This window comes from Rattus norvegicus, chromosome 16, assembly GCF_036323735.1.
Source record: "Rattus norvegicus strain BN/NHsdMcwi chromosome 16, GRCr8, whole genome shotgun sequence".
Lineage (NCBI taxonomy): Eukaryota > Metazoa > Chordata > Mammalia > Rodentia > Muridae > Rattus > Rattus norvegicus.
The window spans coordinates 907,501-933,811 of record NC_086034.1 but is presented as its reverse complement, the minus strand read 5'-3'; the positions used below and the strand labels follow the sequence as shown (position 1 = coordinate 933,811).

Sequence of the window (26,311 nt, the reverse complement as noted above, 5' to 3'; positions counted from 1 at the left end):
GAAATGGAGCCTTCAGTGGGGACAGAACACTTCAAACTCAGACTACAGATACAGCCTTTCCAAGGGTATTTTATGACAGAGGAAAAAAAAAAGATCAACTTCCCAAAATGACTGCAAATCAAAGTTAATTGATGTTTAATTGAATATGTGCATAATGTAATATCATGTCAACTTGTTAAATGGAGCTCACCCTAGCTTCTCTGAAGTTATATGTAAATGATATTTGAAACAGGATATGGATGCATTTTGATGTGTTTATTGTGATGTGGTATGGCATGCTAGACGGAGAGGGAAGGAGGCTTTGAAGATTTATTTCTAAGTAGATCTGTAGGAATAAAATGGAGGTGGGGGATGCAGCCCATAATAGCTGAGCTGCCACCTTCTGCATGCTCTCCCGGATGTCCTTGGGTGAAGCTGAGCATTTTCAGCACCCACAGGTAAGCTAACCTCTGGAGAAAGCATTGAGAAAGCATTCTGGAATCTTCTAGGACAATCTAGTAAGTCTTTGCAGTAGTGTTTAGTTTGTTCTCTGGGATTGGGATTTAGATAGGATGAGTCTTGTAAATGTAGCTTGGAGCCTCCTCCCCCATCCCATCTTATTTTTTCTTTACCTTCTCCCCCTCTTCCTTCTTTGGCACTGGGTGTCTGGTGAAGGAGGGCCTTTCAGCTGCATCACAACATGATAGAGGGCAATGTGGTCAGACAGGGCAAGCTCTGAAGTTTGGGTCTCTCCTCTTCCTATTACAAAGCTACTGCGTGCCATGAAGACCCTGCCTTCTGTTTTCATCTAAGCTCAGTTACCTCTCAAAGACCTTTTCTCCAGATATCATGGACATACGAATGCAGGAACTGTGTTTCTAATGCATGAACTTTTGGGGGACACAATCATAATGTAACACCAGGGAAGTCACTGGTATTTGGGGGAATATTTGTTATAGGGCATAGTCTACAATGTTGAGTTTTATAGGAGAGGGGGCTGAAGCTTGTTCTTGAGGAGCCATGTAGGTGTTCCTAGAGCTGTAAATGGGGAACCAGGGAATTGCAGTTCGCTTCCCACATATTCAAGAAACTCTATGAACTATGCTCCCTTCCCTCTGAACTCTGTGCCTTGATCCTGAGTGGTTTGAGCTAAGGTCAAAGCTCTAGAAGTTCCATGGATCCCAGTGCATACCTCTGGGCATCTTTGACACAACGAGGGTCCTTGGCCCCACGTTAGCCTGTGGTGTATTCTGGTCTGTGATCAAGCCTGGAGTCACAGCAGGGAGGCAACTTTGGAGGTTCTGAAAGTGTCTGTTGTTCTTAGGGACATTTGAGACCCCAAAGTTTATTCCTCCCAATACTGACCCCATAGAAAGCCAGAAGCTACTGCCTTTGGCCATATTTCTCCCAACAGGATAGGAGTTGGGAATATACAAGCAGGCCTCATTTCTGAGGCAGGTCTATGATGTAGCATTAGAACCCAACTCAATCCTTCATGGAAGCCGAAGAGGCTGCTGCCACGGAGGGGCACAGCTCTGGGCAGAAGGCTGTCTGTGCTCTGGGTACTGGAGACAATTCCTAGTGTGCCAGGGAAGGTCAAGTGACCATGAACCCAAAATAAGCTCTCCTTCTTTTACATTGTTGTTCTTGCAGCTATGTATGTATGCATGCATGGATGTATGTATGTACGTACGTATGTATGTAGAAATAGATCTCTTACTATGTCTAACTTGAAAATGACGTTTTTATTAAGGATTGTGTTGTGCACCACGGAGATTACAGATCCAGTGGGAGTAAATGAGAGGATGGCATGTGGTGAGCTAGCCGGGTCCTCAGCCCCAGATTAGCCTGTGGTGTATTCCAGATCCTAACATTCCTGTTACTACTGCTAGTTGTTGTACAGTTCCAAAATTGTTTTATGTTTTTAGTTACCTCTGGTGCCATCTAGGTAAGGACTTTATGATATTTGTAAGGTTCTCAGCTAGCAGTAGTTCGGGGCTCTTATGGTCTATCCTGGGCTCTAGATCCTTTTCACCTTGTGGTAGCCTGGTCTTCACTGTCCCCAGGTTCTGCCATGCCTATTTTTATGTCCTGCCAGCTGACAAGAACAAACTGGTCAACAGTACTCAAGCTGAGGTGAGTCTTGGCTTCTTGCAACCTTGGGAGCCTCAGAGGCTTCCAGAAGCTCTCTGCTACTGTTGTAGTCCAAACACCCCCTCCACTCCCTAGATGTGCAGAGCCGCACTGATGAGCTCTGGCCTTGTAAAATGCCAGCTGTCCATGCCCTCTCTTCTCCCCTGCTGCTGGACAGGCAGCCAGGCGACTCCTTGGCTTAAAGAGCAGAGGCTGTCTAAAGCTGGACATGTCTGGAACTAAAAAACAGATTCCTGCACAAGTGGGCTATGAGGGTGTTCTCTGGGGTATCTTGCAAGGTAGCTAGAGAGCGGGCTGAGAGAACCAGAGACGCTAAACAGAGACTCAAAGTGTGGCCTTTGCATCCCTACATGGGATGCTTGGAAGTACGAACTATACCAGAGAGCATCATGGATGAGGTGGGGGTTGACCTTGGAGACATGGCAAATCCCCAGGCATCTCCAGATCAGACAAGCAGGGCAAGAGGCAGCACATGGTATTCAGCCTACCCTATCCATAGCAGCTGGGGGATATTTCATAGACAAGCAAGGGAACCCAAGGGTGCCAATCCTATCAGTCACACCCTACACGGTCAATGTCATTGTTTCTTTCCAAGAGTAATCTTGTCTTTTCCTGGATTCATCTCTACTTGGCTCATTAAACCAGGATTACACAGGACTCCTGTGTGCCAGGTCCTGGAGGGTCTAGGCAAACTGAATTGTTTCCAAATAACAAGACTAGCCCCATAGGGCCGGCTGTTGCTTTGGATGAGGGTCTACACTCACCCACATCTCAGCTCTAGACATGGCCTCTTCCCACTAAGTTCACCAGCACTGTGAACTGAGTGTCTGCTCCCCAAAACTGGGCTGGACAGCTTGGGAGTGAGTCTTTTCTTTTGCAAGAGGAATTAGAAACTTCTTTGGGATGAGTGGGGTGAGGTGGAGGAAGGGTCTAGCAGGCATGTGAGTTTCTTCCCTTTGTAAAGCTCTTCTTCCTTCTACCTGCTCCCTTCCTGCTGGGCTGGCTCAGCTGCAGCTCTGGCCTTGCAGCTACTGCTGGGGAAAACAGAAAACCACAGCTATGAGGCCCCAAACAGGCCTGCATCATGTTTACCAAGTGACAGAACCCTGGGCCCATCTCCAAAGAGGCTGGAACTCCTGAAGCAACTTAGACAGCTCATCCGTGTCCAAGGCTGTGTTTCACGGGCCACGAGGGCTGGGAAGGCTGTTGGCGGTCATTGCAGCCAAGTGTCTCATTTCATCAAGAGGCCCACAGATGTGAGTGAATTGGCCATGGTCACAGCAGAGCACTGAGACTTTGTTTAAGACACATGGGAAGGAGAGAAGGAGGCTGAGATTGAGGCTCATGGCTAAGGGAAGAAAGAAGAAAGGATACTAGTTAAAGCTCAGGTTCACCCTCACAGGTGGCTATTCTCAGATCTCCCCTCTCTTTCCTCTCATGTGCCATCAGCTACTAGTTTTGAAGCTGAGGTCATTGACCAAGGGTCAAGGGAGAAGGTAAGGCTGAGGCTGTGCTGGGTTTAACTTCTGAGCAGGACATAGGAAGCTCCACTTTCTCAGTCTTGAGCTGTCAATGTCTGGTGCCTTGCCCCTCTTTTTTAATCTCTAGGTTTGGGTTGGGGGGGAAGGACCCACAAACCAAGCTCCCTTCCTTTTCTCTATGATGTTCCACCCTGCTGAGCCTTCTTTTCAAAGTACCCCTCTATCCCCACCGTGCCCTTGGCACACTGGTGGCTCAGTAAGCCTCCTGTCCCAATATCCTCAAGAACATTGCACCAAGCATGACACATTGGCTAATTTTGTTCCACTTCATTCAAAATGGCGTTGGGATCACCGGGAGTGGACAAACCTTTCTTCTATCCCATTTAGTTCCTGTTCTCCACATGATATCATGGTCCTTCCGTGAGCCCTCCTCTGACCCTGCTATCTCTTTAGTCCCCTTTCCAGGATAATTGTCTGATGTAGTCTAATATGTATGAGTGTGTATGCACATGCATAGGTATCAGAGGACGTCTTACAGAACTGAGTTTTCTCTTTCCACCATGTTAAGCTTTGGTCTCTAACCTTGTCTCCTATTCAAAATGGGGTTCCTCTGCTTCCTAGCTTTGTTGCCTCCTCTTGACCCCCTGAAATGAATGAGAAATTAGAAGCTTCATTTATTCCTGTGTCTACCTTGGTTTCTGTCACTGTAGACTGAACTTTTAGGTCACATCCGTCCCCTGCTCCCCTGCTCAGAACCATCTTATTTCAGAACCCCCTTCCTGCTTATGCCCTGACCTTCTGGTTGGGATCACCATTTCCTATACCCAGAGCATTATTTTTAAGGTTTGGATGACGTGTGCTCTGCCTCCCCAAGGCTCCTGTATTAGGGCTTGGCTGCCAGTTGGTAAGCTTTGGGAAACACTCTAACCCATTCAGTGGACTGATTCTGTGGTGGGTTCGGGGCTTGTCACGGGGAAGTAGGGAAACTTCAGAAGATAGACGCTGGATGAGAGAAGTAGGCCACTGGAGCACATCCTTGGTAGCTGTAACTTGTCCTGTTGCCCTCTCCTCTGCCTTTTGGCCACCCTTCTAGGCTTGCATGTCCTCCTCTGAAGGTGTTCTTTCCCACTATACTGTTCTGCCTTTCTACAGGTCCATAGCAGGGAGGACAACCAATTACAGACTGGAAGTCTGAACTGGTGTCCACGATGAATCATCTTCCTTCCTCATTGTTTCTTGCAGGCATTTGTCTCAGCAAGGAAACCAAGACTAGCCTAGCCACCGATCTCCTCTCTTGGTTCCAAGCACCACTTGTTCGCCAAGGTCAGAGACCTACATTTTGGCAAGGAGATGGATCAGCAGGTAAGGTTGCCTGCCACAACAGCTTGAAGACATGATTTGTTCAATTCCTGGGTTTAACATGGTGGAAGGAGAGAACCCACTCCCACAAGGTGGCCTCTGGTATGCATGCATGCACCATGACACATAAGCATGTATTCACATAAACATAAAAATACATAAATGTCATGCAAACTAATGAGAAAGAAAGAAGGAAACAAACAAACAAACAAAAAGGAATTTCCTTCTTGTGTCAGGTGGACAATTTCCTACTTCCCCCAAGACACTGACCTCCATAGTCCCAGGACCTGTAAATGCATGCTATGTGGCAGAAGGAAGTTACTGATGGGGATAGCATTTGAAATATTGAGATGAAGAGGCTCTGGGTGAGCCTGGAAACCACAAGGGTCCTTCTGAGAGGGAGGCAAGATGTCAGAGTGGCCTATGGGAAGTGTGACAATAGAAGCCTGAGGTTAGAGAGGTCTTGCCTCAAGATAAGAACTTGTGATGGCCACTCAGAGCCATCACAACTCCCCTCTGGAACATCCCGAAGAAGCTACTCCTGACAGCAATGGCCTCTTAACCTTTTGGGTTGTTGACCCCCTGCCGAACTATGAGTGGACATGTTTGTGTGGTGTAAGCTACTGTGCTCTATCAGTGTTGTACAGGAAATAAACAGCCTCAATGCTGCTCCTTAGGTACTTGCTCCATTCATTTGACCTCCAGTCCTATCAAATGCCCCTTAGGTTTATTCCTTCTATTCCCAAACCCATGTCATTGGTATCCTTCCTCTCTAGAGTCTTTGCAGTGATATTTCAACAAAATTACCCCACAGCTCCCGTTCTTGCAAGTCTAAGCCTTGTTTGTTATGAGACAATAGGCCCTTCCTGGGTAGCCTTGGCTTGCAGGCTGAGGCAGGAAGCTGAAGCCTCTAGGGTATGAGGAACCATGGATATCCACAGGGTCGGATGCTAGCTCCTCTCTCCTGCCTGGATCCCTGTCTCAAGCCTTACCATTCAGCCCTGTGGTGCAAAAGGGGCCCACATGGTTGCTTGTGTAGCTCTCTCGTTCTAAAACATCCACCATGTCTTTTATCAAGTCTCTAAGCATTTGAGACTCTCTGGGGCCTTTGCTCTCTCTTCTGTATCATTAGGGCTCCACTCCAGAGGAGCTTTAAGCTGCATGGAACTCTTAGCCTGGACAACTGGGCTGAGCCTAGGTCACTGACCTCCCCCATCTCCAGTGTGCTCGCAAGGTCTTTCTACTGTCTTAGAGCTGGATGGCCCCGCAGGGGCTGTTTCCCACAGCTGTCCTTTCTGAGGCTGGGAGTGCGTACGTGTGCTGCATATGTGGGCGCACACTTGCGTGTTTTAGGAGGAACAACTGAATTTTAAATAGTTTATTAGGGAGCCGCTCAAGGCGCCTTGGATATGAAATTTCTTCAGAAAAAAAAATAAATAAGAAAGAGAAAAAATTTCCCTCTATTTTGATGATTTAAGTGTTAATGACTCAAAACCATATGGATCACATTTCCCTCCCATCCACACAGTTTTAAAAAGTATCAGAGAGACTGCTCAGGGCAAGACGCATTTATGATTCCATCGATCCAACAGCATGGTGGTTGGAAGGCTGCACTCCAGATTTGAGGGGAACAAGTCCCAATCGAGCCAGGTCGTGGGCTCCCTCCTCCCCTCAGGCCTCTTCTACATGGTCTCCGGGGAAAGCCACCCTGGACTTCTGGGGAGAGTATTCCATATACAACTTGAAAATTCAGCATCCCATTGGTGTGTGTGTGTGTGTGTGTGTGTGTGTGTGTGTGTGTGTGTGTGTTTCAAAACCTCCAGAACTAATTTTAAAATGACTTAGGTTTTGGCAGACTGAAGAGGTGTTAACTCAAACCCGGGTGGATTTCAAGGGAAATGTAATTAGAAAAGCCCTTTCCTAGTTAGCTGAGAGACAGCAGTAAAGATGCTCGTTGGAGGACCGTTCGGTGTGATGAGAGCATGCGGCCATCAGGGCCGGTGTGCAGACAGGCACATGGGCCCCACCCCAGCCAGACCCTCTGCCCACACCCAGCACTGGGACCATAAAACAACAACATGGAGGGGGTACATGCAAGGACCAGGCCGCAGCTAAATCATTTGTGGTTGCTTCTTCCAGGAACCAAAGTGGGGTGAAGTGAGGGTCACTGCTGGATGGAGAGCACAGTTTTGATCCATTCGATTCCTGGACCCAATCCTTTCGCAGGCTCGTGAGATGACTCTGAGAACTGGCTAGCTTTGTGCATCTGTGTCCTGGGAGCAAGCTTTCAACTCCCAAAGAAGTAGCAGCTCAGACCCTTCATGACAAACCACTGGTCTGCTTACTGATGCTATCATCCTGCCAGTGGTTTCTTCTGCTAGTAGCCCTTCCCAGAATTCTTCCTTGACTACCTTCAACATTGTTCTGCCTGGAACACCAAGTTCTCTTTTTTCCCCCTGCAGGGTCCTAATGGGAGTCTGTCTCTCCATTCTCTGTGACCCTTGAGCATAGTGGACACACATCTAGGTCCAGTGCACTGCACCATGTCTCCTCACAAGGACCTGTGTCTGTCCATCAGCTTTGACCTCCTGGGGGAGGAGGAAAGGCATCTGTCAAAACTCTGTATGGACCAGGCTACGGCTGAGCTTAGTCAGGCTTGGCATGTGTCTTAGTGCTCAACAAATGCAAAGCGGACCAACCAGAATCCTGTGGCAATCTCAAGCACTGCCTCATCACTCATTAATTCATTCGTTCATTCATTCCCTCACCCAACCACTGGTCCACTCATCCATCTCCAACCTATATATGTCTCTTCATCCATTCACCCACTAATCCATGTTGTCCATCCATTCACATCTTTCCAGCACCATCCATCCATCCATCCATCCATCCATCCATCCATCCATCATCCATCCATCCATCCATCATCCATCCATCCATCCATCCATCATCCATCCATCCATCCATCATCCATCCATCCATCTATCCATCCATCCATCCATGCATCCATCCATCCATCTATCATCCATCCATCCATCCATCCATCATCCATCCATCCATCCATCATCCATCCATCCATCCATCCATCCATTACCTACACACCCACCCATTTCTGTCATCCATCCATTCACATCTTTTCATCACATCCACCCATCCTTTCTCATTTACCACTCGTTCATCCTTCCACCCATGTATGCACCTGTCCTTTTACCTACTTCATATATCACTTGTCCATTTGCTTATCAGACACAACAGATCTGATCCTTTTCTGTAATCCCGTTGTCGAATTTCATTTCAAATGATCTTTGACTATTTCAAATGCGTAGAGTCTATGACATATTGCAACAAACAGCTATGGACCACCCACTGATCTATATCTTTTATTAATATTATACCATCTGTGCTTGACATTTTTCTTTTTAAAACATAGTTTTATGGCCCCATGTGTTGGCTCTGTAGTTTCAACCCTTTGTCTTCCTCCTGGGAGATGGTGTGTCTCATTTCTACACATGTCTTCATGTTTTTAAATCACGTGTGCTTGTGCTCACAAGCAGCAAAGGTTATTTTTTCAGGTTTTAAACTCTTGTATAATTGCTTTTCCTGCTGCATCTGTCTCTTCGCAACTTGGTTTATTTTCATTCATTCTTATAATTCCATTATATTTTTTAATATCTATTGCGCTGGCTGTTTTCATGTCAACTTGATACAAGCTAGAGTCATTAGAGAGGAGGGAATCTCAATTAAGAAAATGACTCCCATGAGATCAGGCTGTAGGCAGGCCTGTAGGGAATTTTTTCATATCTATATGTATATCTATATGTATATCTATATGTATATCTATATGTATATCTATATGTATATCTATATGTATATCTATATCTATATCTATATCTATATCTATATCTATATCTATATCTATATCTATCTATCTATCTATCTATCTATCTATATCTATATCTATATCTATCTATCTATATATATATATATATCAGAGCATATATATATATGCTCTGTTTTCACAGGCACCAGAAGAAGGCATCAAATACCATTACAGATGGTTGTGAGCCACCATGTGGGTACTGGGAATTGAACTCAGGACCTCTAGAACAGCAGTCAGTGTTCTTAATCATTGAGCCATCTCTCTATCCCCTGTAGGGAATTTTCTTAATTAGTGATTAATGAGGGAGTGCCCAAATCATTATAGGTGGGGCCATCCCTGGGGTAATAGTTATGAGTTCTATAAGAAGGCAGGCAGAATAAGCCATGAATAGCTAACCAGTAAGCAGCACCCTCCATGGCCTCTGCACTAGCTCCTGCCTCCAGGTTTCTGCTCTGTTTGAGTTCCTGTCCTGACTTCCTTCAATAATGAACAATGATATGGAAGTATGAACCAGGTAAGCCCTTTCCTCCCCCAAGTTGCTTTAGCCATGGTGCTTCATCATAGCAATTGCAACCCTAACTATGACATCTATTTTCCTACAAGGACAATTGTGTGTCATGGGATCCTTTGTCGCTTCATTTGGCTTACCAGTTCTTCAATGGCAGAATGTTCATTTGTGTATAACTTTCTGCCATGCCTGGCAGTCTCTTTGGGGGTTGGCTGCATGGATCATGGGTAAAGTTTTGCAATGCCTGCAATGGCCCAACCATGGGGCTCTGTGGTGGGTATCTGGGAGTGATGGAGACTTGGTGTAGCTCTTAAAGAACAGCATACTAACAGACACATGAAGTGTTGGTCTGGTGGTGAGAATGAGGATCTGTGTACATGCATAGGAGGAAAGGGGTTGTGGTGGAGCAGACCATTCTTGGCAGAAGAACTGCACAGTGGAGACTGGTGGTGGAAAGCCATTCGTCCACATTGCCTTGCTTAGGAAGTATCCCCAGCAAGAGGTTTGGTTTGTTTTAACCCAGGGCATCCCGTCTCCTTTGGTGGTGAACATTCACATTCAATGCAGGCCCTTGAAACTGCCTCATTCACTCAGGCCTTCTTCCTCCATAAAGCCACCTGTATGTGCTGGACTCTGTACTTGTGCCAGGGCAAAGCAGAGTCACCAGGAGACGCTTCCTGTTGTTAGTGTTCAGGGATTCGAGAAAGAGCAAACAGTCTCTCCGAAAGCTGTGTAGGGAGCCTGATGGATTATTGACTCATAGGTAAGGTGGTCAGAGAGTGTCTCCAAGGAGATAGACTAGTCAGCTTTCTATTCCTGTAATGAAACACCAGAGGCTGAGTAACAGAGATTTAGTTTAGTTTCAGAGGCTGGAATTCTGAATCTGGTGATGTCTCTGGTGGGAGCCCTTACCATATCTCATCAGCACAGATGGCATCATGGTGGGTGGGTGAGAGTGACGTGACAAATCAGGAAGTCAGCTATTTTTAGTGGGACTGGTTCTTTAAAGAGAACTGACTGTTACCAGAATGAAGTGAGTCCCAGAAGCCTTACCTTAATACCACTATAAGGCAGTGTCCCAGTGGCCTCCCTCCCTCCTGCTAGACGTCACTTCTTAAAGGCCTACCATCCTTCATATCAGCATACCCCAAGGACCAAAGTTTTACCATATAAACCACACTTAAACCATTGCAAGAGGTGTGCGCTGGACCTTGAGATCTGAGTCTAAGGTCAGGGAGGGGTGCACCTGAATGAAGGACCTTGACTTGTACAAGGCCATTCTTTAGCTCTGGGTGGAGGGAGAGTGGTGGACCGGGGCCAGTAGTCGGAGTGCATATGGCTTTTCAAGGCAGGAAAGGGGCTCAAGTTTTATTCCAACCAGATGAGGAGACTTCAGAGGGTTTTAAACAGACAATTGATGGGATCCAATTACTTTCCAAATTAATTGAAAGTAGGAGATCGTGAGTTGAAGTTGGAGGCTAGTCAGGTGACTCTGTACAGTTCAATTCCAGGTGGCTACAGCTTGGCCCTGACTGTGGGCAGCAGCGATGGAGAGAGGGGGCCTGGGATATGTCTCTAAGGTGGAGTTGACAGGTCTGTTAGAAGAAGAGATGGAGGTGGTGGGGGGTGGGGGGATATAACAGTAGAGCAGAGCAGGCAGGTAAAATGGAGGCTCTGGTCCGGTGGAGAGCAGTAGTCATTAGGAAAGGCTGGACTTGGGGTTGGGTGGGGCGGGTGAGTTGACCCTGACCCCACTGATTTTGAACCAGCTATGAGACAGTTAAATAGAGCTACTAATAGGGTGAATTACGTAGTTTTCCTAGGGAGGTCATGACAGTACCACTCTGGGCATGCGTCCCAGAACTACTGGCCACTGCCTGATAGGATAGTGTAGCACATAGCTGGTTCACTGTGTATCTCGTGAGGGTTAGGCAGAGAAAGGTCCATTTTGCTGCTGTGAAGACAGGAGACCATCGACAGTGGTGGTTCAGACCACTCAAGCAGAGCCTGGAGTCCATCTTACTTCAGCCTGACTTCTCTATCTGCAGGTTACCATTGCATTGCTGGGGGGATGGGAACAGGGTCAATGCCAGCTTGATCTGGATCTGTTTCTTCCTTTTCTGTTTTCACCATGTAGCCAAGGTCATTGCAGCCGGAAGATGTTACAGTCAGAGCCCATGGCCTTCCCTGTGTGTGGTCTGCGGTGTCATGACATCCTGGAGGCCAGTGCCAGCCAGGGGCAGACGTCATTCACCATGAACATGACATGTTTTTGTCCTCCACTGTGTCAAGGGAGGGCATGGATCCAAGCCACCGAGCATGAGAAAAGTTGACTTCACCTTCCTAAGTACTCATAGTGCTTAGGACTAAGTACTGCAAGCAACCACAGGCCTGGAAAGTAAATAGCAGAGTGGAGGCCCCTCACTTTACGAACCTTGCATACGAGCAGCTTCTAGCAGAAGTGTTTAGAGTCCAAAGATCCAAGGAGACAAAGCTCTGTAAGGTGGTTGTAGGGTCAAGGTTTCCTAGGACCAGGTTGTTGACAGCTGTTTGTGACAAGCCCTTGACAATACAAACAGCAGTATTCTGGGGAAGCAGAAGGGTGGACAGAGGCCCTGGCATGACGCCTGAGGACAGATTAGCTGATGGTTGGGAAGGAGAGACTCTTTGGCTATGCTAGGCTTCTTCCCTGGGGGAGCTTCTTATAGGAGGGGGGATGGTGGGGGCCTCTTCCAGGGCTGGGCAAGCCTAGTCTCGGCTCTTCTGCTGAATGTGCCCGGGGCAGGTTTGCAGTAGCTATGATTCACAAACCGAGGCTGGATTAGGATTAAATCTTCAGTGAGTAAATATCAAGTACCTACTGTGTGCTCTGCTGTAGCTCAGACGCTGTCAGTTGGTGACAGTGCAGGCAAGTGAACACTGAACCGTTCATATGCTGTCTCCTCCTGGAGAGAGGAAACAGCAAACTCGGGCTTTCCCTGGAGGTATATCAGAGCTGCCACGGAGGAGACATTTTAAGATGAACCCTGAAATGGGGCCAGTGGTTAGCTAGGCAAGGGGAACGGTGTTGACACAGCTCTGAGGGAGGGAAGCAGTCACATCAACGGATGGTGGGAAAGAAGTCAATTTCTGTTTTTTGTTTTTAAGATTTAGTATATATGTGTGTGTGTGTGTGTGTGTGTGTGTGTGTGTGTGTGTGTGTGTGTGTGTGTGTGTTTTATGTCCGCATGTCTGGGTGGGTGCGGATATAGGGTGATGTTCACTGAACCCCCCTGGCCCTTTTCATCCTGATAGTTGAGCGGTCCAGTCTGTTCCTGATAGCCTGTTCTGTTTCCAGAGCCCTTTGGGTCATAGGTCGGTCACTGTGCATTCCTGGCTTTTGTGTGGGTGCTGGGGAGCCAAATGCAGGCCCTCAAACTTAAATGGAAATTGCTTTATCCTTGAATTCTTCTCCCTGGTATTTTAAAATCTAGGTTGAGTTCACATAAAATGAAACAGGCCATTCAGGTCCACAGATGAGCAGCATTTTTCTCATGCATGCTCTTGTGTGGCTGTGCTCTGTCAGCCTCATTGCCTGTTTCCCACAAGTGTCTGAGGTTTTCTCCTTTAAACTCCACAAGTCTCAGACAAGATTGGCACGCAAGATTGGTCTCAGGTTCTTCTGGCTTCCAAAGACACTTTTGCAGAACAACTGGGCACTGCTGAGGACTCCAGATTCACCACTAGAGCCCAGGCAGCCATCTCTCAAAGCTTCCTAGGACCAGGACCTCATCAGTCTCTGGAGAGAAGACACCTCAGTCTGGTCTGACTAAGTCCCCAGGCACAGTGATCTGGGGTCATGATACCCTCAAGGTGACATCTTTCATGGTGGCATCTGGTGGTGGGAGGGTAGGGGCAGCAGGGCAGACAGGTGGAGCAAGGAAATTAGACTCCAAGGCACAGGACAAAGGCCCCACTGCTGGCCTCCCTGGGCGAGCATTAGTCCTGCCAACAAATGGACTACGGCTTCTCTCATTAACTTGTGGGGTGGTGTGTAATAATAAAACACTCCCTAAAGCTGGGATGGGACAGAAATGGCTGCTTTCTCAGGCCCTAATCAGGATCATTAACTGCGTATGGAAAGGTTTTATAAACATTTGCTAAACTCCCGTGTTCACCGTGACCATGTCTTGGCTAGCAGGGGCCGGTGGTGAAGATGTAGACCCAGAGCCCAGGATTCTACTGACTCTCTCTGTGCTAAGGAGCCCTTCTGTGTTCTGGATAGGGCATTCTAGGTCTGAAAAATTAATGAAAAGATGGAAGGGAAAAGAGCTAAGCCCACTGCTTCTTAAATCTTTGAGCCCTTCGTTGTCTGTCTCTGAGCTCCAAGCCCCTCCCCTATGCCACAGGGATAATAGTTACTCCCCATATTTCTCAGAGACCATTTGGGGAAGTAACAGTAATGGGATCCTAGGTCTCTCTCCTTGGCCCCTCCCTCTTTCCTCCAAGCACTTTCCCATCCCTCATCCCCTCCCACTGTTTCCCTCCAGGTTTGCAACGGTTCTGTCTGCCTCCTACCTCTGGGCAATGAAAAGTACAGGTCTGAAGCACTGAGGGTTGATTCTGTAATAAGTTAGTTAGAACCAGGACCCTCTCAACAAGGGCAAGCCAGAGAACAAGTGCTCCCCCTTCAACCCCCCACCCCTACTCCTCCACAACCCTCCCCCAGGATGGGGGGCATGCTGACCTGAAGGGCTTTGCTTGCAGACTTCCTCCTGGCCTTGGGTGACAGTATTCAGAGGAGGGGCCAAGGCTTGGCAGGAGTTTACCTCTCCTCCCCTGCAGAAGGGCTTTTTAGTCCCTGGCAGATTATTTTCCTAAACTCCTCCTTGATTTGAGGAATTTTTCCTGTCCCCCATCCTCATTCCCTACAGAGGACACTGGATGTGTATTATTCCAAGGGACTCTCTGCCTAGCCCAATGGCTTCAGATACTCAGCACCCATTTCCTGTTCCCAAGGATGCCCAGGAAACCACAGCAGCACCATCTACTTAGCCCGACACATGTGTCCAAGCTGACCACCTCACCTAAACCAGAGTTTCCAATGCCCTGGCCTGGAAGGAGGGGTGTGGCCAGGCTGCAATGGGGTCACAGCCCTGAGACCCTTCCCTAAGCCAGAAATGCTTCTAGGGGGAAAACATTACCAGGAGTGGCCTGGCTGAGGTTGAGAGGCCATGGAAGTGCAGCCACATGTGTACACACACACACACACACACACACACACACACACACACACACACTCTCTCTCTCTCTCTCTCTCTCTTTCTTCCTCACACACTCTTTCACATGTATACAGTACACACCCATGCACGCGCGCACACACACACACACATACACACACAGTGCACACACATGTACACTCACACATGCATGTGTGCACTTGATGATTCCTAGAGGTGGGAAGTCAGGGAGCAATTTAGATTCAATAAACATTGACAGTCAATGACCAACATCTCTTTGCCCCCGTCCCTCTTCAAGATACACGCTCTGTCCACTCCTATTTTAACATGCAAGTAGTAAAGGCCTCAGGTAGAAAAACCTTTCCCAGTGTCACCTCGTAGTACCTCTACTCTCAACCCTTCTGTGGTTCCAGCCTTTTCTCATGAAGGGAAATCCTCACCGTGCCTGACTCCAGTTCGCTCTGTCAAGAACAAGGAGCCAGCCAGTGCTGGTACCCATCTTTACCCCCAGTACTCAGGAGGCAGAGGCAGGCAGATCTCTGAGTTCAGGAAGGGCCTGGTCTACAGAGTGAGTTTCAGGACAGCCAGGGCTATACAGAGAAACCTTGTTTTGAAACAGCCAAAACCAAAACAAAATTAAAAAAAAAAAATCCAAGTAATCGATCTTCCAGCACTAAACTGACCGACTTCCTCGAACCCTTAAGATCACCACCGTCTCTAAGCTTCGGGTCCAAGGCTGCACGTCTAGGATGAGATGAGGCCCAGATTCAGATAGGAACCGCTCTCCCTGCTCATAACGTGAAGCTCCCTCCACACTAGCATTTATCACCGTGTCGTCCAGGGGGTGGGTCACAGCCCGCCACTTGCTTATCACATACAGGGGTAGACTTTGTTGCAAGTGGCACTCTGGCTCAGCCTTGGGATGTATTCTGTAGGATCTTATTTAGTATAAATCTGTGATGGATGGAGCCTGGTCACGTGGGAGTGGGAAAGGCACACTGAGGAGGGGACCTGCCACAGCAACAGAGAGTAAGGACTATAGCATCCCATTCCAGCATACATCAGAGTGCCAGGTCCAGCCGTCCACCTCCTATCCACTTGCTGTGTTAGGCACATGGTCCAGGGGTTTGTAAGCAAACAAGGCCCCTGGTGACAATGCTAGGCTTAGGGGCTTCTATCTGGCCTTGTCAGTTAACTCTGGGAATCTGGAGGGGTCATATAAATATCATGAAATCAGGGGGAGAGAGAGAGAGACAGAGAGACAGAGACAGAGAGAGACAGAGAGAGAGACAGAGACACACACACACAGAGACAGAGACAGAGACAGAGACACAGAGACACAGACAGACAGACACACACACATACATGCACACACACACACAGAGAGAGACAGAGATAGAGACACAAACAGAGAGAGACAGAGAGAGAAAGAGAGAGAGACAGAGACACAGAGACACAGACAGAGACACACACACAGAGAGAGAGACAGAGAGAGAGACACAGGGAGAGACAGAGAGAGACAGAGACACAGAGACACAGACAGACACACACACACACACAGAGAGAGACAGAGAGAGAGAGAGAGAGGAAGAGAGAGAGAGAGAGAGAGAGAGAGAGAGAGAGAGAGAGAGAGAGAGAGAGAGAAGACAATCCCCTAGAACCTCACACCCAGGACTCAGGTAGAGAAAGAACTAGAGCCACAGCAAAGATAGCACTAACCGTGCTCACAGAGTAGATGGGCTACAGTTGGAATTTGCTGGCTAATTCCCCAGCTTGAAATAGCAAGAAACATCAGGGTGACCCTGTCTGCCAAGCTGGAGGGGCCAGGGAGGGAGTGGGATCCAGACTGCAGAACCACACAACACTCTTAATCTTGGTCTCTGAACTGCAGCAGCATGCAGCTAGATTTACCTCCTGTTTCCTTCTCACAGCTTAATGTGCTCTACCTCAAGCATCTCTTGTGCAGCTAGAAGGAGGGACAGGAAAGGATTATAAGATTCTGCTTTAAAAGAAAAAAAAATCCTCCCTGTTCTTAGTTCTCTCCTGCCTCCTTAAGGGAAAAATATGGAAAGGAGATCCCCCACCTTGCTGGAGCTTTGGTTGTTTGTCAGCTCCTCACGGGCACCGTGAATTTGCAGTGTGGCCTCTCTTGAAGTAGCTTTAGGGAGAAAGATGGTGGAATTTTATTCTTCCTAATTTAAAACAATAATAATTGTTCACGCGTTAGGAAGCATTCCTATTAAATCAATCCAATCTTTCAGGACAACTGGGAGAGAAGGAAGCCAGATTTCCAGGCTGAGCCTCAGCTGGCTTCTGGTGAGCTGTTTCTTCCTTCAGGCTCTGAGCAGACAGAAGCCAGCTCCATGCTAGGCATGTGGTGGATAAGGGCGGTGGCCAGGAATTACCTGATTGAGTCTAGCTGTGGCCTTGTCTTGAGGGGCGAGGAACAGGTATGTTCCTTGCTGAGACACAACTGTGGTTCTGAATACACGAGACCCACTGTGTGGATAGGTACCTGCTGGACACCGTGTGGATAGATAGGCACCTTTGGTATGGAGAATCCTACTGGCTTGAGCTTGGAGAGATAGTCCAGTGTAGGGTGGGGACTGGCATAAGGCTCTGGTTAGCCAGAGGTGGCTGGTGAGCAGTTCAGTTACTTAGAGATTTTAGAGATGCAGAACCAAGACCTTAGTTCTGAGCCAAACTGAAGGGGAGAAGAAAACAAGGTCTTTGGCTGGAGGACAGACTCAAGGCCCAGGCAGGTAAGATGGGAGCAGCCAGAGAGGCTGGAGCCATCATCATGAAAAGAGACCACAGACCCTGCTTGCATCTCTGAGAATTGTCCCCAATTGCAGTTCTCTGCGCACATGGTAGGCCTGATGAGGTACACTGGGGAGGAAAAAGAGCAATCTTCCTCTAGAAAAAAGAGGGTTGGTTGAGCAAATAGGAAGGTAACGTACATGCCATTCTCAGAGCTGCTCGAGGTCAGTGGTGACTCTGGGTTTCCTCGAGGCCACCTGGGGACCTGGAGCTTGGGGATTTGGGTAGAAGGAAGAGTGCACACTTTGTTGTCAGTGATGTTCCTTGAACCTGTGGCTGGTGTGAACAAAACAGCTCTTTCCAGTCACAACGCTCCAGTTGGTAGAACACTGATATTGTCCGCACTGCCATGCTTCCTGGGCTGGCCCACTTCAAGGCTGGGCATCCAACAAGCTTCCATTAACTCCAGTTGGCTTGGTGGTCCCGTGGTGTTGCAAAGGGATCATCCATCTTACCAGTAAGAACAGAACATGTCTTCCAGAAGCAGTGTGATACAGATGTGGGTAAAGGAACATCCATATGGGTGAGCCCTCGAGGGGTCTACAGGACACCTCCATCTTGCCCACTGTCTGTCTGTCTGTCTGTCTGTCTGTCTGTCTGTCTGTCTGTCTGTCTTTCCCCCTCTCTTTTCTCAAGCTCTACCTCCATCTTCCTGTTATTCTCACTATCACCGTCTGTCTCTGTGTCTGTCTCTCTTCTCTCACTGTCTGACTATCTTTCACTGTCCCTCTTGGAGTCTATCTCTCTCTCTTGTCATCTTCTCACTGTCTATCCTTCTGTCTCTGCCTGCTTCTGTTCTGCAGCTGTCAGTCCCCCATCCTACCTGTTCTTGCTGCCGGGAGGGCTGAGTGACTGCTCTGGGACAGGGAATGCAATGTGTTTCCTTCCCCTTCCACTCCTCCCTTCAGTTGAGAGTCTTTGGGTTCCCTGGAATGTCAATGAAGCTTTGCAGAGAGTGAGGAAAGGAAGGTGGCTCAGGACACATGCCCTGTGACAGCATTTCTTTTTCAGGACTCAAAGAAGGTCTGGAATTGGGACTTCCCAGAAGTAGCAAAAGCCTTCATGAAGAAAGGTGTGTGTCTGTGTGTGTGTGTGTGGGGGGGGATCCTGTGTTCTGTGGACTGCACAAGGATCACTCAGGAGAATAAGAGGCTGAGTTCCTAGTACACTCACTGTATTTAGGAAGCAAGCCTGGGGAAGGCTTAGAGACCCGAGGTTCACTGCTGTTTGAGAGAAGATGTGTTCCCTTTAGAATTAATTGATTTCTGATAAACCAAGTGGCATGCAAAGATAGTGGTCTCACCATCCTTGGTGCCCACGCATTGTTGAGGCTGCTGTAGAAGCAACAAAGCACATGCTAGGGGTGGGACAGTTGACTTCCAAGGTTCCTCCTAGGCCTAGGTTTGCAGGATTGCCCCCGTTCCTATCTCTTCTTCATTGTCATCTACTTTGGCAGCTAGCTTCCTTAGAGAGGAGTTAAAAGGCAGCCTACTGTGACCTCTTCCCTGGGTGGGGCTCTACACACACACACACACACACACACACACACACACACACACTCACACACTCGCTCACAGAGAGGGAGTGTTAAGTATGGTACGACAAACCCCTCATGCTCTGGCCTTTTATCACAAGCCCATGGAGATGAAATTCTGACCTAATAATCAAAACAAGCTGTAATTGCAAACAGAACCTCTGAAGATTGCATAGGCAGCTTGGCCTGCAGGCCTAGGGAGAGAGAAGTACCTGCTGAGCACAGCAGGCTGGCCTCTTCCTCCTCCTCCTCTTCCCCTGTGGATTGATGTGGCTGTCCAGATACCTACCACGTACCATTTTGCTGGCCTAGCTGGAGCCTGTTCATATTCTGTCCCTGTGGGACCCCAGGGCTCCCCAAGCAGAGAAATCAGCTTGGAGGAAGCCAATTTCAGTCAAAAGATGATTGCCCTCCTAGCAGCACCCCAAGAGGCCATGAAGGGGTAGAGCGGGTGTTACTCCAAGCCTGCCTTGACTCCACCTCCTCCTTGCCCTGGGAGAGGGTTCTCCTGGGTGCAACTCCAAAGCTGGAAAGCCTTCCTGTCTCTTCACAGCCCCCATCCCCGTGTGTGTGTGTGTATGTGTGTGTGTGTGTGTGTGTGTGTGTGTGTGTGTGTGTGTGTGTGTGCTTTGTTCCAGGCACACCCTCAGCTCAGATTTGCTTTGAAGGTCAGTAATTTCCATTTCTGCTTTTCACAAACAACTGCACAGTTCTTCAGGGACTTGAATGTTGATTCTCTTCAGTAAGGAATGAGTCTTCTCCAGCAACAAATACATTCCAGAACTATCCATCCAACACTTCCAATGGGCCAGACATCCAGAAGAGACCAAGGATATGTCAACCTGGTGTAAATTCCCACGATACTTCATTTAGGGAAAGGTCAGTCAACGTGTGCCATTACTAGTCAGGGTCTTTTCATATGTCACAAGTAGAGATAAGATCCCTAAGTTGGTGACATTAGGTGCTGGGTTAGACTGGTACTATTTCCTTCATCTTTTCATTCTAAGTTGTTTTAGCTTCTTAGGAACGTGCAGAGCTAAGGAAGTCCAGGTGCCTTCAGTCAGGATGTTCCAGCAGTCACTGATTGTGAAATTAGAGCTCAATATCAAAAGGGACCAATGTCATCTGAGCCCACCCAGAGGACCCTGCCTGAGAGCTTGGGCTGGGCTTGGACACACTAACTATGGCTTCTTGTTTTGTTTTGTTTTTTTTTTAAATCATGGTTGGATCCAGACTGCACAGTCCTTTTTAGACAGGACAGGGCAGGGACGCCTCAGGAACACCAGCCCTACACTCACAAGTTTAAAAGTTCTTGAGCAGTTATTGGATAGGTTGAGCTGCGTTGATTCAAGCTACATGATGGGCCTTCTGTCTGTTTCCTTTCTTATTACTTCAGGTCCTGCTGAAGCCAGAATCTGGCTTTTAGTCCTAACCTGCCTAGCTGACTTGTGCCACTCTTTCCTTACTTTAGAGGAGGGTTCTATCTCCCAACTCCTACAGTGCAGTGTCATTATACACAGGGGCCTGGAGTCACCAGGGGCCACTTCTTCATCTTAGAGATGGGATGAGACCGCGCATATGCTTTTATCCTTGTAGTGTCCTCTGGAACGCATCTGCGCACTATCCTCCCAGCTTCCATCCTCTTCAGAGGAGTGGTCCCATCCCATCTCTAAGATCTGGGATCCTTCTGGTCCCATGTCTTGGACTGGGGAGTCTTGGACGGGAAGGCAGGGTTACATCTTTTGCCAGGCCTACTTTTAAGATGTTCTGTGATCCCCTCTCCTGGGAATGACTGCAATACTGACCCCAGGTTTTCTGGACCCAACAGAAGAGATGACTGACACAGGTAGCCTTTGAGAGCAAAGGACTACACACTGGAAAATTCAGGTCTAGATGTTTTGATTACTTGATAACTTTCTTGCAATGTTTGGTTTCTACTGCTTCCTTTTATCAACAAAGGATAATTAACCGTGAAGTCATTTGTGGTCCTCCCACCATCTTTCGTAAATATCCCTAAAGTGACAAAGTTATAGGAGAGGACCAAAGCTCAGAGAGATAGAGGAGACCTTGAACTCCAAGGTCATTTATACTCCCCATCTCAGACAAGTGTTTTGTTAGACTTGACATTGGAACCTCGCACCAAGCTCATCGTTACCTATAGTCACCAGCCTAGGATGACACCAAAGTGTTTCAACCTCAGACCATCAGCCTCCAAAGTGGAGAATGTCTCTTCTGTTGTCTTGCTTACTGGCTCTGTAAAGACAAGCTTTTCTTGAGATGAGCCACGGGGCTGGAGGGATCTCTAAAGGCACAGTGGAGGGATATGTCTGTACATTGTCTCTTAGGATATTGGAAGCAGCCTCTGTGAGATTTTTGAAGCCCTTCCCTCACTCCTTCTCCCCTAATCCTGTGACTCTGTGCTACGCAGAATATGTTGAATTTGGTAGGTTCCTTGTTGTGTGACCCTCTTCCTGAGGAGATGTGAACACATGTCTACTCACCCCAGATAGGGAACCTACAACAGACCAAGTGTGGATGCTGTTCAAGTCCAACATGGTGAACATTTGTTATTGTAGCTGCTTACAGGTGAAGATTTACTTACAGGACCAGAAATGATTCAAAGACAGTCGAATCACTAAAGCCCGTCCCTGCACAGATAACAGCTCACAAAGCTGGGAACCTGGAGCATACATAGTACACAGCCTGCAGGAAACTCAACAGGTTGAACAGTGTCGTTTCCTTTTGGCTCGATTGGTTTAGCCTTTTCAAGGTGTCTTGGTTTGTCTTTGTTTCTTTTAGGTAGTTGGCTGATCTCAGGCTTCTTCCAAGCTGCTGGGTCTGAGCCTCTTCTAAGAAGCTTAGCTAGTCTGAGAGTGACCTTCAGCAGTCCTTACTGTTTATATATTCTTGTGGAGGAAGGAGCCTAATGAATCTGGTTAGTTTCAGGGACTTCCTGAAGTTATTTGAGTTGTTTGTTTCCTGTCTTATGGAATGTCCCTGAAGGATAGACTATTCCATCCCCTCCCCACTAACATCCTGTTGTTTGACCTTTTAACATGCTGTCCTACATATCCTGATGTTTCACTTCCTTTAATGTCCTATAAAAAGATATTTGAGTATATTAGTTTCTTTTCCTACTGCTGTGATAAGGCTCTCTGAAGAAAGCAACTCAAGGGAGGAAGGGTTTATTTCAGCTCACAGCTCAATGCACAGACCATCATGGTGAGAAAATCATACCAGTAGGAGTTTAAAGTAGCAGGTCACATGACATGCACTGTCAGAAGAGAGCAAATAATGCTTTGTGATTACCAGTGCTTAGTGCTCAGCTCTTTCTCCATTGCGATGGGGTAGGACGCTCAGCTCACATTCTGCTTTCCTCGAGAATAGTTTTGATTTAGACCTGAACAATTTTATGCATTTATATGCTATAACTTGGTTATATTCAACTTCTCCCCTACTCTCCTATGTCCCCCAATTCTTTCATATCCCACATCTATTCCTCTTTCTTCTTCTCCCCCACCCCCTATTCAGTTTATTGAGTCCAAATAGTGCTGTTTCCATGAGTCTGGGCAACCTATTAGCAGCTCTGGCACTGAAGAAAAACAATTGCACCTTCTCCAGCAGCAATCAACTGACAATGACTCTTTAGCTAGTAAGAGGAACTCATGAGCACCTCTTCAATCTACACTGGAATCTTGGTTGGCTTGATCTTGTGTAGGCCTTGTGCAGGTAACTATTGCTGTTTTGAGTTCCTAACAATGACATTGCTATGTCCAGATGGTAGCATTATATGGCATTGTTCTCTACCCTCTAGCTCTTACCCTCCATAGGAATCCCCTCTGCTTTCCAGGGAGGGGTCCAGCAATCTCCTCAGGTAAACACAGGCCCATTCTCCCTACTTCCACCCATGTACCTCTGATTGCAGCCTGTCTTTCCCCAACACCTTGATGGTGGCAGCAGCTAGACCAGTTGTCCAACTAGACCAGTTGTCTAGCTAGACCAGTTGTTTGGGTTAGAATGGCATTTCTGCTGGAGTCACAGTGGATCCTGCCTGCAGCTGCTTTTTTTTCCTCTCCCCCAGATTCAGGATAGCCAGTGGCTTCCCAGTGCCCCAGCACATTCCTCTCACTCCAAAAGCCTCCACTCACTCTAGTGATTCCAATGATGGGCCACCTGTGCAGTATGGCAGGCCCTGTGCTCAAGACCAGCAACCTGGGAGACATGACAGTAGAAAGAGCATGCAGCATGGAAAGGACTGGTTTACGAAAAAGGATAATGGTTTAGTAGTTGTGAGTAGAGAAACGATCTACAGGGTAACATATGCCCAGAAACAGGCTGGGAGCCAAAGCACAGGTGAGGTCAATGGGGATGGGCCAGTGAAGAACTCAGACAACCGTGAAGGCCTCACTAGGGGGATTTGACTTGAACTTGGGGATGAACAGGGGTCACTGAGGAGTTTTCAGAAAGGGAATGATACTATTTTACTGATTTCTTAGGTTAGTTTCCACGGAGGCCAATAGAAGATATTTAACTTAATGGAAGGATGAGAGAGACAGGAGAATCTTTGAATAGCCAGAAGGCAAATTGTAATAGTCTTGTGTGTGTGTGTGTGTATGTGTGTGTGTGTGTGTGTGTGTGTGTGTGTGTGTGTGTATTATGTCTCCTCTATTCCATAACCTCTTTACACACACATACACCTGTGAGACATTTCCTTGTCTGGGTGTTTCGAAGTAGGAAGGCCTATCCCAAATGTGAGTAGTACCTCCCAGAAGCAAAACACATAAAAGGATGTCTGAGGAGAGCTTACCCTTTTGCCTCTTTGTTTTCAAGTCTTGATGGTGAGTCCATCCAGCTTGCTGCTGCTGTTCCTTCTCTGTTATGTTCTTTCACTGGTATCAGAACCCCAACTTTTCTGAGCTTCCAACATATACTGGAGCCCAGTGGTGCCAGACTGGACTGTTGAGATATTCAGACTCAGAGTGAGCAGCCATTAGCTTTTCTACCTCTCCAGTGTGAAGACAGCCACTCTAGAACTACCAGATCATGCCACGTAAGCCAATCTAATAGATGCCCTTTTAATATGTATTCGTTTTGCTGCTCCTTTCCCTTTACTGGACCCTCACTAGTAGATATGGTCATCTTCAGGGGCCTGTTCTTAGCTGAGAGTAGCCATTCTTGGGAACTTCAGCTGGAACATGGTTTAGGTTTTGTTAAAGGAGGAAGACATACCTCAGAGTGTTTTGTTTATTTATTTATTTATTTTTAATCGGAGCTGAGGATCGAACCCAGGGCCTTGAGCTTGCTAGGCAAGCGCTCTACCACTGAGCTAAATCCCCAACCCCTGTTTATTTTTTAATAAGCCAATCCCATTTCCCACACCCTGTTTCTTGGATTTATCAGACACTCGGATTGCAGGTTCTAAAGGTCCCTGGGATGCAATGTCTGAAGCCTGGGGCTTTGTTGAGCTAGCATCCCTTGTCAGAATAGGTGATTATCTGAAGTTTGGGCCTTTTGAAGTTCGTTCTCATTGCAGTCTTAAATATCTCTCCTTTCTTTTTCTCCTCCAGTCCTTCTTCAATAGGAGAGGAAGTATCTCCTTATTCTCTGCTACTGCTTAACCTGGCAAGAATGTCAGGGTGGAGTTGCTGGTACTTGCTGCACATGTAATAACTTGCTGGAAATGTGTGTGTGTGTGTGTGTGTGTGTGTGTGTGTGTGTGTGTGTGCGCGCGCATGCGCTCATTGACTCTTACTAAACTGAAACATTGGATTTTGCTTGCTTCTTTAAAAAACAAAGATCATTTCAACATTTTAAAATAAATTTCTCTTTATTCTTGAGACTTTTATTTAAGAATATAACAGAACATGAACGTATCTACACCCTATTTACCTCTTTTAACTCCTTCCAAATTTCACCCCAGCATGGCAACGTCCTTCCAATTTTACCCCCAACAAACACTTTTTAAAATAACCCACTGAGTCCAATTAGCGCATGCTGCTTATTTGTGTGTGGAGTGCGGCTATCCATTAAAGCTTGGAAATCAACCAGTGGACACATGTTCGAAGATGATGATGATGACGACGACAACGACGACGATGACGACAATGTAGAAAAGGAGGAGGAGGAAAAGGAGGAGGAGGAAGAGGAGGAGGAGGAAGAGGAGGAGGAGGATTCTCTGTCCCCAAGCAGCTGTTAACTGCCAGTAGCTTCTTAGTAGGTGATGGGACCTAAAAGATCACCTGCCTCTTCTCTGCTTGGATTTTGGCCGGCTTGATCTTGTGCAAGTCTTGTGCATGTAAGCAGAGTTGGTGTGAGTTCATGAGAACAATATCCATGCCAAGCCCTTCAGTTTGCATTTCACAGCTCTCCCCATCATCTTACATTCTTTTCAGTATCTTCTCCCGCAATGTTCACTGAGTCTGGGTGGAGGTGGGTGAGTGGGGGGAAAGATGTCCTGTTAAGGTTTGAGCACTCTGTCTTCTCCTCTCAGCCCTTAGATCAATCACTCCTCTCAGCACTGGCTGCCTCCCACTGAAAGAAGAAACTTCTCTGACCAAGGTTGAGAGCAGCCCAGTTCTATGGGTTTAAACATAAATATTTAGATGCCAATTTGACACCGTGAGCATTTAGCAAAATGACATTAGCCTGCTTGCTTCATAAGGCCATGCTTTGCCACCTTGAGTTGTTTTTGAGGATTTTTATGTAAGTGTCTATTGACTTCTCATTGCCTTGCAGACAAATGAGACCATAGATGCTTTTCCTGTGTCAGAACAGTTTCTTGCTACTATGGCCCTAGGAAGATTGTTATTACTATAACCATTTTCTCAATGACATCCTTACATGAATTTTGCTCTGGGTCAAACAAGCCAGCAATGATGGAAGTGAACCTATTTCTAAAGACACTGTGCTGTGTGGCTAGAGAGGTAGTGAGTGCCTCTGTGTGTGTGTGTGTGTGTGTGTGTGTGTGTGTGTGTGTGTGTGTGTGACAGAGAGGGGGGGGAGAGAATTGATAAGGCTTTTAGTTATAGGCTCACTGCATTTGAGGAGCAATGCCAGCCAGGCAGATGGCACTATGGGACACTAGAGCGCTTGGCAGCAATGCCTGAAGCTGGAGAGGGAGGGGCCCCTCATATGCCTGGACCATAGTAGAATTTACTGAAGTCTTACTTAGTAGTGGCCACTTTGTCTCAAGAAGACATTTTGGAAAATGTGGGGTGGGGGCTGTTTGTCTTTGTTATGTTTTGTTTTGTTTTCCTGTGGCTGGGGATGGAATCCAGTGCCACCCACATGCTAAGCAAGCACTCTACCACTGAGCTACCTTCCCAGGTCTCAGGATTTTCTTGGCGGTCAGTGTCACTGGTGTCTAGTATGCTGAGG

The 26,311-nt window shown here is 47.3% G+C and overlaps 1 long non-coding RNA gene across 5 annotated transcripts in view; it reads left to right on the top strand.

Annotated features, from left to right (window-relative positions):
- The window catches only part of LOC103693859 (uncharacterized), a 159,041-nt gene that overhangs the window by 19,653 nt on the left and 113,077 nt on the right, over nt 1-26,311 (top strand). For all 5 annotated transcript variants that reach the window (XR_010058528.1, XR_010058527.1, XR_005494710.2 and 2 more), the window contains exon 2: nt 4,857-4,976. This is a non-coding gene — a long non-coding RNA (uncharacterized LOC103693859). The remainder of the gene's footprint in view (nt 1-4,856; nt 4,977-26,311) is intronic.